Genomic DNA, 18102 nt, shown 5'->3' with positions numbered 1-18102 from the left:
ATTGTGATCCTCAGGAAAGGGCATTATTGCACAAACCAGACAAGATTCGCAAAGACGTGGCAGTAGTGGTGACAATATATGTAATGTGAGTTGATCAGAAATTAAATATAAGTAAAAACCATGACAAACCCTCAAACACCCTTGTGCATCCCCTTCATGCTCACGACATGTTTGCCTTACACTGCCTACTGCACATATGTGATACATGCCCTGTGGCTGCAGCACAGGTAGTGGCAGGTTGAGTGAGGCTGACCGTGAAAGAGATGCACGAGAGGGTGAGTATGAGATAGAGCCATGAGATTGTATGAGGATTGGGTTGAGTGGTAGTGGCAGGATGAGTACTGGTGAGGTGAGTAAGTGCAGGTAAGATGAGGATGAGGTTTGAGTGGGTGTGAGGGGTGATGTGACAGAGTAGTGTTGGCAGTGCAGAAGGAGATGTGGGGTGGGGGCGGTGATGTGGCAGACGGAGTGTAGGGGAATGAGTAAGTGTACTCACTTTGGCTGACCTACTGATGTCATTGCAGCGCCTCCTGCACTGTATGCAGGTGGGCGATATGTTGGTGGTGCTGGTGACCTCCTCTGCCACCTCGAGCCAGGCCTTCTTGGTGGCAGAGGCAGGCCGCTTCCTCCCGCCCACCGGGGGGAGGATCTCTGTCCTCCCCCTCCTCCTCACCCCATCCAATAAGAGCTGGAGTGAGGCATCATTAAACCTGGGAGCAGCCTTCCCCCTGGGCTGCTCCATGCTGTACTTTTTCCTATTTCTTGCAGCATCTGTCAGTGGAGGACTGCCCCTTTAAATAGAGCTCCTCCAGCTGACAGACCTTACTGCACATGCTCAGTCCGCCCGCCGCGCAGATCAGCAGCGGGGAACCCGGAACAAGAGGTAAGTGGATCCAATCAGCCTGCGATTCCGATTGCGTGCGGAGCAGACTGATTTCACCGGGCGAGTTACCCACGCGCCCAATCTACCCCCCACCACGAACCCGCCGCCCGGGTATTATCGGGCCCAAGGAGTCAGCCATTCAGAACAGAGATGAGGAAAAATTTCCACTCAGAAGGTTGTGATTCTTTGGAATTCTCTCCCTGCCCTCCTCACCCTCCTCACCCTCCTCACCCTCCTCATCCTCATCACCAATCTCACCCTCCTCACCCTCATCACCCTCCTCACCAACACCACCAATCTCACCCTCCTCACCCTCCTCACCCTCATCACCCTCCTCACCAACACCACCAATCTCACCCTCCTCACCCTCATCACCCTCATCACCCTCCTCACCAACACCACCAATCTCACCCTCCTCACCAACACCACCAATCTCACCCTCCTCACCAACACCACCAATCTCACCCTCCTCACCCTCCTCACCCTCCTCACCCTCCTCATCCTCATCACCAATCTCACCCTCATCACCCTCATCACCCTCCTCACCAACACCACCAATCTCACCCTCCTCACCAACACCACCAATCTCACCCTCCTCACCCTCCTCACCCTCCTCATCCTCATCACCAATCTCACCCTCCTCACCCTCATCACCCTCCTCACCAACACCACCAATCTCACCCTCCTCACCCTCCTCACCAACACCACCAATCTCACCCTCCTCACCCTCATCACCCTCCTCACCAACATCACCAATCCCACCTTCCTCACCCTCATCACCCTCCTCACCCTCATCACCAACACCACCAATCTCACCCTCCTCACCCTCCTCACCCTCCTCATCCTCATCACCAATCTCACCCTCCTCACCCTCATCACCCTCATCACCCTCCTCACCAACACCACCAATCTCACCCTCCTCACCCTCCTCACCCTCCTCACCAACACCACCAATCTCACCCTCCTCACCCTCCTCACCAACATCACCAATCCCACCTTCCTCACCCTCATCACCCTCCTCACCCTCATCACCAACACCACCAATCTCACCCTCCTCACCCTCCTCACACTCATCACCCTCATCGCCCAACACTACCAGTCTCAGGCCTTGCTCTAATGCTCTCTCTCCCTCTTTCTCCCTCTTTCCTTTTCTCTCTCCCTCTCTCTCTCTCTCTCTCCCTCTCTCTCTCTCTCTCTTTCTCTCTCCCTCTCTCTCTGTCTCTTTCTCTCTGGACTCTTCACCTTCAGGGGTGGATGGAAAGAAGCAGGAAAAGGAAATTCCACAGGTGTCCTGGTCTCTGTCTAACCTTGCAGGGCTGTCACATTTAGCTCCGTTTTATCTGTTGGCTGTGGTCAGCATTAGATTAAACCTGAATTTTTAAAAATTAAATAAATAATTCATGAATTATAAAGTCACAACAAAAATGATTTGTGATGTTGGAGAATAATAATAATAATAATAATAATAATAATAATATATATTGTGTATGTCAGATTGGCTCGGTGGATAACTCTCCCGGTCCTCTCAGTCCCATCCAAAGGACTGCACCTTTGAAGTAACAGAGAGGGTCGATGAGGGCAATCATTGATGTGGTTTATATGGACTTTCAAAAAGCGTTTAATAAAGTGTCGCATAATAGGCTTGTCAACAAAGTTGAAGCCCATGAAATAAAGGGGGCAGTGGCAGCATGGATACAGAATTGGCTAAGTGACAGGAAACAGAGAGTAGAGGTGAACGGTTGTTTTTCGGACTGGAGGGAGGTGTACAGTGATGTTCCCCAGGGGTCAGTGCTGGGACCACTGCTTTACTTGATATATATTAATGACTTGGACTTGGGTGTACAGGGCATAATTTCCAAATTTGCAGATGACACAAAACTTGGAAGTGTAGTGAACAGTGAGGAGGACAGTGATAGACTTCAAGAGGATATAGACAGGCTGGTGGAATGGGCGGACATGTGGCAGATGAAATTTAATGCAGCGAAGTGCAAAGTGATACTCATTTAATCTTTCTATGATACGTTTAGGTAGGAAGAACCGGGAGAGGCAATATAAACTAGAGGGCACAATTCTAAAGTGGGTGCAGGAACAGAGAGATCTGGGGGTATATGTACACAAATCATTGAAGGTGGCAGGGCAGGTTGAGAAAGTGGTTAAAAAAGTATACGGGATCGTGGGCTTTATAAATAGAGGCATTGAGTACAAAAGTATGGAAGTTACGATGAACCTTTATAAAACACTGGTTCGGCCACAACTGGAGTATTGTGTCCAGTTCTGGGCACCGCACTTTAGGAAAGATGTGAAGGCCTTAGAGAGGGTGCAGAGAGATTTACTAGAATGATCCCAGGGATGACGGACTTTAATTACGTGGATAGACTGGAGAAGCTGGGGTTGTTCTCCTTAGAGCAGAGAAGGTTGAGAGGAGATTTGATAGAAGTGTTTAAAATCATGACGGGTTTAGATAAAGTAAATAAAGAGAAACTGTTCCCATTGGCGGAAGGGTCGAAAATGAGAGGACACAGATTTAAGACGATTGGCAAAAGAACCAAAGGCGACATGAGGAAAAACTTTTTTATGCATTGAGTCGTTCTGATCTGGAATGCGCTGCCTGAAAGGGTGATGGAAGCAGATTCAATCATGGATTTCAAAAAGGAATTGGATAAATACTTGAAGAGAAAAGTTACGGGGAAAGAGCGGGGGGAATGGGACTAACTGGATTGTTCTTACAAAGAGCCAGCACGGGCTCGATGGTCTGAATGGCCTCCTTCTGTGCTGTAACGATTCTATGATTGTATGACCTCGCACAATGCAGCAGTCCCTCAGCACTGCACCTGACTATCGACCCAGGAACCAGGATAATTATTGCAGTTACTCTCTTTCAGTTGGAGGAAGCTTTGATTGGGTTGTATTTTTAGCTGGTGTTGTATGAAAGGAGAGAAGGTTAGCACGTCTCTTGATAAGGATGGAATGGACCTCGTGACCTGACAACTCCGGCAACAGCAAGATGAAGATTAGGTGATGGATTCTGTTCACTACATCTATTATTACATCAATATGAGAAAGGGAATTGGATAAATACTTGAAGGGTGAAAATTTGCAGGTCTGTGGGGAAAAGGGGAGTGGGATTAATTGGATAGCTCTTTCAAAGAGCCGGCACAGGCACGATGGGCCGAATGGCCTCCTCCTGTGCTGTATCATTCTATGATTCTATGAGATTTGGTCATCTCCCCATCATCAACCTGTGAGCAGGAAGAGTTTCACGGGAAGTGCTGTCTGCTCGTCTATCCTCTACTTCCGATCGAGGAAACAGAAAACAAAGAGGCTTTGATAAAAGTTCGATTCCATTTTCTTCCCTTCCCCCATTCTGTATTGGGTGGGGGGAGGGGAAGGTTCTATTGATGCCAAGTGGCCTTTATTTCCGTGTACCTCTTGACAGTGAGTACTGGCAGACGATCCGACTGTGGAGACCACCACAGTCCAGCCTCGGCCTGTCCACATCAGAGTCACTGGCCACGATTCCTGTAACCAGGTGGAAAGCTCCAAGTGCTGTCCTGATTGAAACAAAGGGCTTTAATCCATGGTCATTAAAACAGGGCTCAGGGCATGTCCAACACTGAGTCCTGCAGCAGCCGATCGTGGGCCTGTTTTACTCGCGTCTATTTATAACGTACACAGGCCTCCCACAAGGACATTTGTCTCTTTTGTTCTATCGAAGGTCATCGTTTGTTCTGCCAGAGCTCAGATTAACTCACATCACAGCCACGAAAATAACAAACATAAAATCTCCCCTTGTCTGCAACTTGTCCGAAGATGTCATTCAGGACAGCCTAAAATAACCTGTCGTAATGTAGGGAAATGGGGCACGATACTCTTCATGTTACACTTCACGTTACAGTCAATGTTACACTTCACGTTACAGTCAATGTTACACTTCACGTTACAGTCAATGTTACACTTCACGTTACAGTCAATGTTAGAGTCAGGGGAAATTTACAATACAAATAGTACAAACAGTTGTTCAAGAACAAGTGAAAGGGAAAAGCGTAGAGCAGCAGAAAGAAAGTGTACTTTCGGCACGACAGATAAAGTGAAAACTAGAAGGTGTAAAGCGATTAACCCAGCATCAAAGTTGAAGGTCAGGCTAGGGTGTGTGGCCCAACTAAGAGTTCTATCTCCAAATGCACGGAGTATAAGGAATAAATTAAATGAACTACAGGTACAAATTCAAATTGGAGGATATGACATGATAGCTATTACTGAGACATGGCTGCAGGATGATCAGGATTGGGAACTAAATATACCGGGTTACAAGGTCTACAGGAGAGATAGGGAAAATGGAAGAGGGGAAGGAGTAGCCTTAATGATTAGAGATGAAATCACTTCAATGATAAAGGAGGATATAACGAGAGGTAAGCAGCCAACAGAGACCTTATGGGTTGAATTGAGAAATAGGAAAGGATCGAAGACTATAGTGGGAGTTGTATATAGGACCCCTGGCAGCAGCTCTGAAGTGCTGGATTGTATAAATGCAGAGATTGGACAAGCGTGTAAGAAAGGCATAGTGGTCTTAATGGGGGACTTTAACCTTCACATAGATTGGGGAAAGCAGACTAGCAACTGTCAGAAAGGTAGTGAATTTCTTGAGTGTGTTCGGGATAGTTTTCTACAGCAGTATGTCCTAGAGGCAACTAGGGGGCAAGCCATAGTAGATTTAGTAATGAGTAATGAACCAGATTTAGTTAACGGCTTAACTGTGCGTGAACATCTATCCAATAGTGATCATAACATGATCGAGTTCAATGTAGTGTTTGAAAGGGAAAAAAGTGAGTCAGCTGCTAAGATTCCAGACTTGGGTAAGGCCGACTTCAATGGGAGGAGACAGAGACTGTCCACAGTAAACTGGGCAAATCTGTTAATGGGTAAAACGACTGATGATCAGTGGGAAATGTTCAAAGAAACATTTAACGTGATACAGAATCGTTTATACCCCTGAGGGGCAAGAACTCTACTTGCCAAAAAAAAACAGCCATGGACAACTAAAGAGGTAAGGGACAGTATAAGCCATAAGGAAAGGGCATACAAAAAGGCAAAAAATGGCACAGATCCTGGCGAATGGGAAAGATACAAAGATCAACAAAGGGTCACAAAACAGTTAGTAAGAGCTACAAAAAGAGAGTATGAAAAGAAACTTGCAAGGGATATCAAAACCAAACCAAAGAACTTTTATAGTTATATTAGGAAAAAGAGGGTGGTCAGGAGCAGTGTTGGCCCCTTAAAAACTGAAAGTGGGGATATTGTCATTGACAATGGGGAAATGGCGGACATGTTGAATGATTACTTTGCGTCAGTATTTACAGTAGAAAAAGAGGATAGCATGCCGGAAATCCCAAGAAAACTAATATTGAATCGGGGACAGGGACTCGATAAAATTAACATAAGTAAAGCAACAGTAATGAAGAAAATAATAGCACTAAAGAGTGACAAATCCCCAGGACCAGATGGTTTCCATCCCAGGGTTTTAAAGGAAGTAGGTGAGCACATTGCAGATGCCCTTACTATAATCTTTCAAAGTTCTCTAGATTCAGGAACTGTCCCTCTGGATTGGAAAATTGCACAAGTCACTCTGCTTTTTAAGAAAGAAGAGAGAGGGAAACCAGGGAATTATAGACCAGTTAGCCTAACATCTGTTGTGGGGAAAATGCTGGAGTCTATAATTAAGGATAGGGTGACTGAACACCTCGAGAATTTTCAGTTAATCAGAGAGAGCCAGCATGGATTTGTGAAAGGTAGGTCGTGCCTGACAAACCTGATTGAATTTTTTGAAGAGGTGACTAAAGTAGTGGACAGGGGAATGTCAATGGATGTTATTTATATGGACTTCCAGAAGGCATTTGATAAGGTCCCACATAAGAGACTGTTAGCTAAGATAGAAGCCCATGGAATCGAGGGAAAAGTACGGACTTGGTTAGGAAGTTGGCTGAGCGAAAGGCGACAGAGAGTAGGGATAATGGGTAGGTACTCACATTGGCAGGATGTGACCAGTGGAGTCCCGCAGGGATCTGTCTTGTGGCCTCAATTAATCACAATATTTATTAACGACTTAGATGAAGGCATAGAAAGTCTCATATCTAAGTTTGCCGATGACACAAAGATTGGTGGCATTGTAAGCAGTGTAGATGAAAACATAAAATTACAAAGGGATATTGATAGATCAGGTGAATGGGCAAAACTGTGGCAAATGGAATTCAATGTAGACAAATGTGAGTTCATCCACTTTGGATCAAAAAAGGATAGAACAGGGTAATTTCTAAACAGTAAAAAGTTAAAAACAGTGGATGTCCAAAGGGACTTAGGGGTTCAGGTACATAGATCATTGAAGTGTCATGAACAGGTGCAGAAAATAATCAATAAGGCTAATGGAATGCTGGCCTTTATATCTAGAGGACTAGAGTACAAGGGGGCAGAAGTTATGCTGCAGCTATACAAAACCCTGGTTAGACCACACCTGGAGTACTGTGAGCAGTTCTGGGCACCGCACCTTCGGAAGGACATATTGGCCTTGGAGGGAGTGCGGCGTAGGTTTACTAGAATGATACCCGGACTTCAGGGGTTAAGTTACGAGGAGAGATCACACAAATTGGGGTTGTATTCTCTCGAGTTTCGAAGGTTAAGGGGTGATCTGATCGAAGTTTATAAGATATTCAGGGGAACGGATAGGGCGGATAGAGAGAAACTATTTCCGCTGGTTGGGGATTCTAGGAGTAGGGGGCACAGTCTAAAAATTAGAGTCAGACCTTTCAGGAGCGAGATTAGAAAACATTTCTACACACAAAGGGTGGTAGAAGTTTGGAACTCTCTTCCGCAAACAGCAATTGATGCTAGCTCAACTGATAAATTTAAATCTGAGATAGATAGCTTTTTGGCAATCAAAGGTATTAAGGGATATGGGCCAAAGGCAGGTATATGGAGTTAGATCACAGATCAGCCATGATCTTATCAAATGGCGGAGCAGGCACGAGGGGCTGAATGGCCTACTCCTGTTCCTATGTTCCTATGTTACAATTCATGTTACATTTCATGATACAGTTAATATTACACTTCGTTTTACAGTTCATGTTACAGTCAATGTTACATTTAATGTTACAGTTTCACCTTCTGTGTGAAAACATTTCTCCTCAGCTCCCCTCTAATCCTTCTACCAATCACTTTAAATCTCTGCCCCTGGTCACTGACCTCTCTGCTAAGGGAAATCGGTCCTCCCTATCCACTCTATCTGGGTCCCTCATAATTTTATACACCTCAATTAAATCTCCCCTCAGAATCCTTTGTTCCAAAGAAAACCCCAGCCTATCCAATCTTTCCTCATAGCTAAAATTCTCCAGAATGAGAGAAAAATCTCCTCCGCACTCTCTCTAGTGCAATCACATCTTTCCTGTAATTTGGTGACCAGAACTGTACCCAGTACTCAAGCTGTGGCCTAACCAGTGTTTTATACAGTTTTAGCATAACCTCCCTGCTCTTATATTCTATACCTCGGCTAATAAAGGAAAGAAATGAATGTTGCACTTCAACATTACACTTCATGTTACAGTCAATGTTAAAGTTAATATTATTATCAATGCTGGACTTCATGTTACAGTCCATGTTACAAGTTCATTTTACAAGTTCATTTTACAGTTCATATTAGTCAATTTTACAGACAATGTTACATTTCCTGTTACAGTCAATGTTAAAGTTAATATTACTATCAATGCTGGACTTCATGTCACAGTTCATGTTACAGTTTATGTTATAGGTAATGGTACAGTCAATGTTACATTCATTGTTACAGTTAATGTTAGTTTCCATGTTACTCTCCATGTCACGGTCAATGTCACACCTCATGTTACATAAGAACATAAGAACTTAAGAAATAGGAGCAGGAGTAGGCCATACGGCCCCTCGAGCCTGCTCCGCCATTCACAAGATCATGGCTGATCTTCGACCTCAACTCCACTTTCCTGCTCAATCAGTCAATGTTACAGTTAACGTGACATTTAATGTCACAGTCAATATTGCAGTCAATGTTACACTTCATGTTACAGTCACTGTTACAGTTTATGTCACGGTTAATGTTACAGTCAATATTTTAATCACCATTACAGTTCATGTTACAGCTCATGTCACAGCTCATGTTACACTTCATGTTACAGACTTCAGGAGGACATAGACAGACTGGTGAAATGGGCAGACACATGGGGGATGAAATTTAATGCAGAGGTGTGAAGTGATGCATTTTGGTGGGAAGAATGAGGAGAGGCAATATAAACTAAAGGGTACAATTCTAAAGGGGGTGCAGGAACAGAGAGACCTGGGGGTGTTTGTACACAAATCTTTGAAGGTGGCAGGATAGATTGAGAAGGCTGTTAAAAAAGCATATGGGATCCTGGGCTTTATTAATAGAGGCATAGAGTACAAAAGCAACAAAGTTATGCTAAACCTTCATAAAACACTGGTTAGGCCTCAGCTGGAGAATTGTGTCCAATTCTGGGCACCGCACTTTAGGAAGGATGTCAAGGCCTTGGAGAGGGTGCAGAGGAGATTTACTGGCATGGTGCCAGGGATGAGGGACTTTAGTTATGTGGAGACACTGGAGAAGCTGGGATTGTTCTCCTTAGAACAGAAAAGGTTATGGGGAGATTTGATAGAGGTGTTCAAAATCATGAACGGTTTTAACAGAATAAACAAGAAACTGTTTCCAGTGGCAGGAGGGTCGGTAACCAGAGGACACAGATTTAAGGTAATTGGCAAAAGTGTTAGAGGCGAGATATGAAAGTATTTTTTTTACGCAGCGAGTTGTAATGATCTGGAATGCACTGCCTGAAAGGCGGGGGATAAAATTTACAGGGCTATGGGGAAAGAGCAGAGGAATGGGACTAATTGGATAGTTCTTTCAAAGAGCTGGCACAGGCACGATGGGCCAAATGGCCTCCTCCTGTGCTGCACCTACTTTGATACTCTGTTACAGTCAATGTTACAGTCAATGTTACACTTCATGTCACAATCCATAGAATCATAAGATGTCACAGCACAGAAGGAGGCCCTTCGGCCTATCGTGCCTGTGCTGGCTCTTTGAAAGAGCTATCCAGTCAGTCCAACACCGCTGCTCTTTCCCCATAGCGCTGTAAGTTTCTTCCCTTCAAGAATTCATATGATTCCCTTTTGAAAGTTATTATTGAATCTGCTTCCACCGTCCTTTCAGGCAGCGCATTCCAGATCATCACAACTCGCTGCGTAAAAAAATATTTCCTCATCTCCCCTCTGGTTCTTTTGCCAATCACCTTAAATCTGTGTCCTCTGGTTACCGACCCTTCTGCCACTGGAAACAGTTTCTCCTTATTTAATCTATCAAATCTCATCTTAACCATCTCTGCTGTTAGGAGAACAGCCCCAGCTTCTCCAGTCTCTCCACATAACATAGGCAGGAACAGAGGAAGATGGGAACAGGAGGAGGCCATTTAGCCCCTCGGGCCTGTTCCGCCATTCAATGGGATCATGGCTGATCTGTGACCTAACTCCATACACCCGCCTTAGACCCATATCCCTTAATACCTTTGGTTCCAAACTTCTACCACCGTTTGCATGTACAAGTGTTTCTTAACTTCACTGCTGAAAGTCCTGGCTTTAATTTTTAGGCTATATCCCCTAGTCCTAGACTCCCCAACCAGCGGAAATAGTTTCTCTCTATCTATCCTATCAGTTCCCCTTAATATATTTAAAACCATGTCTTTATTAATAAAGCCCAGAATCCTGTATGCTTTTTTAACAGCCTTATCAACTTGTCCTGCCACCTTCAAAGATTTGTGAACATATAGCCTCAGGTCTCTCTGTTCCTGCACTCCCTTTAAAATTGTACCATTTAGTTTATATTGCCTCTCCTAATTCTTCCTACCAAAATGCATCACTTCATCTTTCTCTGCATTAAATTTCATCCCCCATGTGTCTGCCCATTTCACCAGTCTGCCCCTGTCCTCCTGAAGTCTGTTTCTATCCTCCACATTGTTTACTACATTTCCGAGTTTTTTCTCATCTGCAAACTTTGAAATTAGGCCTCTATACCCAAGTCCAGGTCATTAATATATATCAAAAAGACCGTTGGTCCTAATATCGACCCCAGGGAACATCACTGTATACTTCCCTCCAGTCTGAAAAACAACCGTTTACCACTACTCTCTGCTTTCTGTCCCTTAGCCAATTTTGTATCCACACTGCCACTGTCCCTTTAATCCCATGGGTTTTAATTTTGCTAACAAGTCAATTATGTGGGACTTTATCAAATACCTTTTGAAAGTCCATATACACAACATCAACCGCACTCCCCTCATCAACCCTCTCCGTTACTTTATCAAAGAACTCAGTCAAGTCAGTCAAACGCAATTTTCCTTTTACAAATCTGAGCTGACTTTCATTTATTAGCCCAGACTTTAGCAAGTGACAATCAATTTTGTCCTGGATTATTGTCTCTAAAAATTTCCCCATCACCGACATTAGGCTGACTGGCCTGTCATTGCCGAGCTTTTCCCTCTCCCCTTTTTTGAACAGGGATCTGATATTTGCAATCCTCCAGTCCTCCGGCACCACCCCCGTATCAAAGGAGGATTGGAAGATTGTGGCCAGAGCCTCTGCAATTTCCACCCTTACTTCCCTCAGTAACCGAGGATCCCATCCAGACCGGGTGACTTTTCTACTTTGAGCGCTGCCGATCTTTTAATGACCTCCTCTTTATCTATTTTTATCCTATCCAATATCGCTACTACCTCCTCCTTTACTGCTACAATGGCAGCATCCTCTTCTCTAGTGTAGACCGATGTGAAATATTCATTTAGTGCCTCAGCCACAGCCTCTGCCTCAACAAGAAGATCTCCTTTTTGTCCATCGTTGTCCCCACCCTTCCTTTGACTGCCCTTTTACTGTTTACATGTTTATAAAAGACTTTTGGATTCCCTTTTATGTTAGCCACTAATCTATTCTTATTCTCTCTCTTTGCCCCTCTTATTCCCTTTTTTAGATCCCCTCTGTACTTTCTGTATTCAGCCTGGTTCTCTATTGTATAATGAACCTTACAAACATCATAAGCCTCATTTTTCTGTTTCATTTTAATCTCTATATCTTTAGTCATCCAGGGAGCTCTAGCTTTGGATGCTCTTCCTCTCCCCCTCCTGGGAATGTGTCTACTCGGTACCTGAACCAACGTTCCTTGAAGGCCTCCCATTGTTCAATTATTGTTTTGCCGACCAATTCTTGATTCCAATTCCCAAGGGCCAGATCCCTTTTTAACTCACTGAAATTAGCCTTCCTCCAGTTTAGCATTTTTACACTTGATTGTACTTTGTACTTTTCCACAACTATTCTAAACCGAACGATGTTATGATCACTGTTCCCCAAAGGCTCCCCCACTGAAACATGCTCCACTTGCCCAGATCATTTCCCAGAACTAAATCCAGCACTGCTTCCATGTTATACTTCAAGAGTCTGTAGTATCATAGTATCATAGTATGTTACAGCACAGATGGAGGCCCTTCAGCCCATCGTGCCTGTGCCGGCTCTTTGAAAGAGCTATCCAATTAATCCAACTCCACTGCTCTTTCCCCATAGACCTGTAATTTTTTCTCTTCATGTATTTATCCAATTCCCTTTTTAAAGTTATTATTGAATCTGCTTCCACCGCTCTTTCAGGCAGTGCATTCCAGACCATAATAACTCACTGCGTAAATAAATGTTTCCTCATGTCCCCACTGGTTCTTTTGATAATCACTTAAATCTGTGTCCTCTGGTTACCGACCCATCTGTCACTGGAAACAGTTTCTCCTTATTTAGTCTATCAAAACTGTTCATGATTTTGAACACCAATCAAATCTCCCCTTAACCTTCTCTGTTCCAAGGAGAACAATCCCAGCTTCTCCAGTCTCTCCACATAACTGAAGTCCCTCATCCCTTGTACCATTCTAGTAAATCTCCTCTGCATCCTCTCTAAGGCCTTGACATCCTTCCTAAAATGTGGTGCCCAGAATTGAACACAATATTCCAGCTGAGGCCTAACCAGTATTTTATAAAGGTTTAGCATAACTTCCTTGCTTTTGTACTCCATGCCTCCATTAAAAAAGCCCAGAATCCCAAATGCTTTTTTAACAGCCTTCTCAACTTGTCCTGCCACCTTCAAAGATTTGTGAAGATAAACCCCCAGGTCTCTCTGTTCCAGTCGCCCCTTCAAAATTGTACCCTTTAGTTTATATTGCCTCTCCTCAATCTTCTTAACAAAATGAATCACTTCACACTTCTCTGCGTTAAATTTCATCTGCCATGGGTCTTCCCATTTCACCAGTCTGTCTATGTCCTCCTGAAATCTGTTACTATCCTCTTCACTGTTTACTACATTTCTGAGTATCGTGTCATTTGCAAACTTTTAAATTATACCCTCTATACCCAAGTCCAGATCATTAATATATATCAAAAAGAGCAGTGGTCCTAATACTGACCCCTGGGGAACACCACTGTATACTTCCCTCCAGTCTGAAAAACAACCATTCACCACTACTCTCTGCTTTCTGTCCTGTGGCCAATTTAATATCCAAGGTGCCACTGACCCTTTAATCCCATGGACTTTAATTTTGATGACAGGTCTATTATGTGGTACTTTATCAAACACCTTTTGAAAGCCCATATACACATCAATCGCACTATCCTCATCAACCCTCTCCGTTACTTCATCAAAGAACTCAGTCAAGTCAGTCAAATACAATTTTCCTTTTGCAAATCTGTGCTGACTTTCATTTATTAGCCCAGACTTTAGCAAGTGACAATCAATTTTGTCCTGGATTATTGTCTCTAAAAACTTCCCCATCACCGACATTAGGCTGACTGGCCTGTCATTGCCGAGTTTTTCCTTCTCCCCTTTTTTGAACAGGGATCTGATATTTGCAATCCTCCAGTCCTCCGGCACCACCCCCGTATCAAAGGAGGATTGGAAGATTGTGGCCAGAGCCTCTGCAATTTCCACCCTTACTTCCCTCAGTAACCGAGGATCCCATCCAGACCAGGTGACTTTTCTACTTTGAGCGCTGCCGATCTTTTAATGACCTCCTCTTTATCTATTTTTATCCTATCCAATATCGCTACTACCTCCTCCTTTACTGCTACTTTGACAGCATCCACATCTCTAGTGTAGACGGATGCGAAGCATTTATTTAGTACCTCAGCCACGCCCTCTGCCTCCACAAGATCATCTCCTTTTTTGTCTCGAATCGTCCACATCCTTCCATTGACGGCCCTTTTACTGTTTATAGATTGGGGAAAGCAGACTAGCAACTGTCAGAAAGGTAGTGAATTTCTTGAGTGTGTCCGGGATAGTTTTCTACAGCAGTATGTCCTAGAGGCAACAAGGGGGCAAGCCGTACTAGATTTAGTAATGAGTAATGAACCAGATTTAGTTAACGGCTTAACTTTACGTGAACATCTATCCAATAGCGATCATAACATGATCGAGTTCAATGTAGTGTTTGAAAGGGAAAAAAGTGAGTCAGCTGCTAAGATTCTAGACTTGGGTAAGGCCGACTTCAATGGGAGGAGACAGAGACTGTCCACAGTAAACTGGGCAAATCTGTTAATGGGTAAAACGACTGATGATCAGTGGGAAATGTTTAAAGAAACATTTAACGTGATACAGAACTGGTTTATACCCCTGAGGGGCAAGAACTTGCCAAAAAAAACAGCCATGGACAACTAAAGAGGTAAGGGACAGTATAAGACATAAGGAAAAGGCATACAAAAAGGCAAAAAATGGCACAGATCCTGGCGAATGGGAAAGATACAAAGATCAACAAAGGGTCACAAAACAGATAGTAAGAGCTACAAAAAGAGAGTATGAAAAGAAACTTGCAAGGGATATCAAAACCAATACGAAGAACTTTTATAGTTATATTAGGAAAAAGAGGGTGGTCAGGAGCAGTGTTGGCCCCTTAAAAACTGAAAGTGGGGATATTGTCATTGACAATGGGGAAATGGTGGACATGTTGAATAATTACTTTGCGTCAGTATTTACTGTAGAAAAAGAAGATAGCATGCCGGAAATCCCAAGAAAACTAATATTGAATCAGGGAAAGGGACTCGATAAAATTAACATAAGTAAAGCAACAGTAATGAAGAAAATAATATCACTAAAGAGTGACAAATCCCCAGGACCAGATGGTTTCCATCCCAGGGTTTTAAAAGAAGTAGGTGAACACATTGCAGATGCCCTAACTATAATCTTTCAAAGTTCTCTAGATTCAGGAACCGTCCCTCTGGATTGGAAAATTGCACATGTCACTCCGCTTTTTAAGTAAGGAGAGAGGGGGAAACCAGGGAATTATAGACCAGTTAGCCTAACATCTGTTGTGGGGAAAATGCTGGAGTCTATAATTAAGGATAGGGTGACTGAAAACCTCGAGAATTTTCAGTTAATCAGAGAGAGCCAGCATGGATTTGTGAAAGGTAGGTCGTGCCTGACAAACCTGATTGAATTTTTTGAAGAGGTGACTAAAGTAGTGGGCATGGAATGTCAATGGATGTTATTTATATGGACTTCCAGAAGGCATTTGACAAGGTCCCACATAAGAGACTGTTAGCTAAGATAGAAGCCCATGGAATCGAGGGAAAAGTACGGACTTGGTTAGGAAGTTGGCTGAGCGAAAGGCGACAGAGAGTAGGGATAATGGGAAGGTACTCACATTGGCAGGATGTGACGAGTGGAGTCCTGCAGGGATCTGTCTTGGGGCCTCAATTAATCACAATATTTATTAACGACTTAGATGAAGGCATAGAAAGTTTCATATCCAAGTTTGCCGATGACACAAAGATTGGTGGCATTGTAAGCAGTGTAGATGAGAACATAAAATTACAAAGCGATATTGATAGATTAGGTGAATGGGCAAAACTGTGGCAAATGGAATTCAATGTAGACAAATGTGAGGTCATCCACTTTGGATCAAAAAAGGATAGAACAGGGTATATTCTAAATGGTAAAAAGTTAAAAACAGTGGATGTCCAAAGGGACTTAGGGGTTCAGGTACATAGATCATTGAAGTGTCATGAACAGGTGCAGAAAATAATCAATAAGGCTAATGGAATGCTGGCCTTTATATCTAGAGGACTAGAGTACAAGGGGGCAGAAGTTATGCTGCAGCTATACAAAACCCTGGTTAGACCGCACCTGGAGTACTGTGAGCAGTTCTGGGCACTGCACCTTCGGAAGGACATATTGGCCTTGGAGGGAGTGCAACGTAGATTTACTGGAATGATACCCGGACTTCAAGGGTTAAGTTACGAGGAGAGATTACACAAATTGGGGTTGTATTCTCTGGAGTTTCGAAGGTCAAGGGGTGATCTGATTGAAGTTTATAAGATATTAAGGGGAACAGATAGGGTGGATAGAGAGAAACTATTTCCGCTGGTTGGGGATTCTAGGAGTAGGGGACACAGTCTAAAAATTAGAGCCAGACCTTTCGGGAGCGAGATTAGAAAACATTTCTACACACAAAGGGTGGTTGAAGTTTGGAACTCTCTTCCGCAAACGACAATTGATACTAGCTCAATTGCTAAATTTAAATCTGAGATAGATAGCTTTCTGGCAATCAAAGGTATTAAGGGATATGGGCCAAAGGCAGGTATATGGAGTTAGATCACAGATCAGCCATGATCTTATGAAATGGCGGAGCAGGCACGAGGGGCTGAATGGCCTCCTCCTGTTCCTATGTTCCTACTTCTGGATTCCCTTTTATGTTAGCCACTAATCTATTCTCATTCTCTCTCTTTGCCCCTCATTCCCCTTTTTAGATCTCCTCTGTACATTCTGTATTCAACCTGGTTGTCTACTGTATAATGAACCTTATATTTATCATAAGGCTCATTTTTCTATTTCATTTTAATCTCTATATCTTTAGTCATCCAGGGAGCTCTAGCTGTGGATATCCTTCCTCTCCCCCTCCTGGGAATGTGTCTACTCTGCACCCGAACCACCTGCTCCTTGGAGGGCCTCCCATTGTTCAATTATTGTTTTGCCACCAATTCTTGATTCTAATCCATATTGGCCAGATCCCTTTTTAACTCACTGAAATTAGCCCTCCTCCAATTTAGCATTTTTACACTTGATTGTTCCTTGTACTACTCTAAACCTAATGATGTTGTGATCACTGTTTCCCAAATGCTCCCCCACTGAAACCTGCTCCACTCACCCGGCTTCATTCCCCTGAACTCGATCCAGCATTGCTTCCATGTTACACTTCAAGTCACACTTCATTTTACAGTCAATGTTACAATTAATGAATACACTTCATTTCCAATTAATTTTACAGCTAATGTTACAGTTTCTGTTACAGTTAATGGTCCAGTCAGTATTACAGTTAATGTTACAATGAAATGTTACAGTTTCTGTTACAGTATCAGGTGCAATGTTTTAGACTTACAGCGGATCCCTACACTGGCCTGGGGGGAGGAGGAGGAGGAGGAGGTAGGAGAGGTGAGGGAGGATTAACACTGACTGTCACTATCAGCCATCCCTAAAATACCTTTTTAAAACTACTTCAGAACCTGACCCACTCCACAGGTGAAAGGAGAGTCCAGCACAATCCCAAAATAAGCAGATGGAAAATTGATGTATTAAATGTATTATCATATTTAAATGAAGCTCCATCCCACATTAGGTTGGTTGAGAGATTCTGTACTGAATCTCAGCCTCCTCCCCCACCTGGTCCCCCCTCCCTCCCCAACTGTGTCATTGTCCATGGAGATGGGATTATTTACTCTAGGGTGTCATTCAATCAGGAAAATATAGAAACTGACTCAAAATATAAAACATAGAATTCATTGAGGAAGTTGCCACTTTCACAGAGAACCATTTTTTATCTAAAAAGCAGCTTTCAGAAAATAATTTGTGGAGATTTCAGGTTGGTGGATTGAAGGAAACAATAGACTGGGACGATAATGGCTGCTTCCTCATTCTTTGGAGCTAGCTGTGATTCAGGAATAAAAATAAACAGCTTACACTGTGGATTACCTTTTCTGTACGGCTGGGACAGTGCGACAGATCCAATGGGCTTGTGAGCCAGTGACACAAGGGATTTCTCACATAGTTCCTGCAAACTGACCTTGAGGGGAGAATAAAAAGGGCTGAACAAGCCTTCACCTCAGACAGTGCTGGTTGGTGA

At 43.5% G+C, this 18102-nt stretch overlaps 1 non-coding gene across 1 annotated transcript; it reads left to right on the top strand.

Annotated features, from left to right (window-relative positions):
* Positions 1 to 3801: 3801 nt before the first annotated feature.
* Positions 3802 to 3933, top strand: LOC137335530 (U6atac minor spliceosomal RNA). The gene has a single exon (XR_010966453.1). It is a non-coding gene; the product is annotated as a U6atac minor spliceosomal RNA (small nuclear RNA).
* Positions 3934 to 18102: the final 14169 nt, after the last annotated feature.

The sequence above is a fragment of the Heptranchias perlo genome, chromosome 19 (assembly GCF_035084215.1).
Source record: "Heptranchias perlo isolate sHepPer1 chromosome 19, sHepPer1.hap1, whole genome shotgun sequence".
In the NCBI taxonomy this organism is placed as follows: domain Eukaryota; kingdom Metazoa; phylum Chordata; class Chondrichthyes; order Hexanchiformes; family Hexanchidae; genus Heptranchias; species Heptranchias perlo.
Note: the sequence above shows the minus strand (reverse complement) of the source record. Positions and strands in the feature narration are given on the sequence as shown.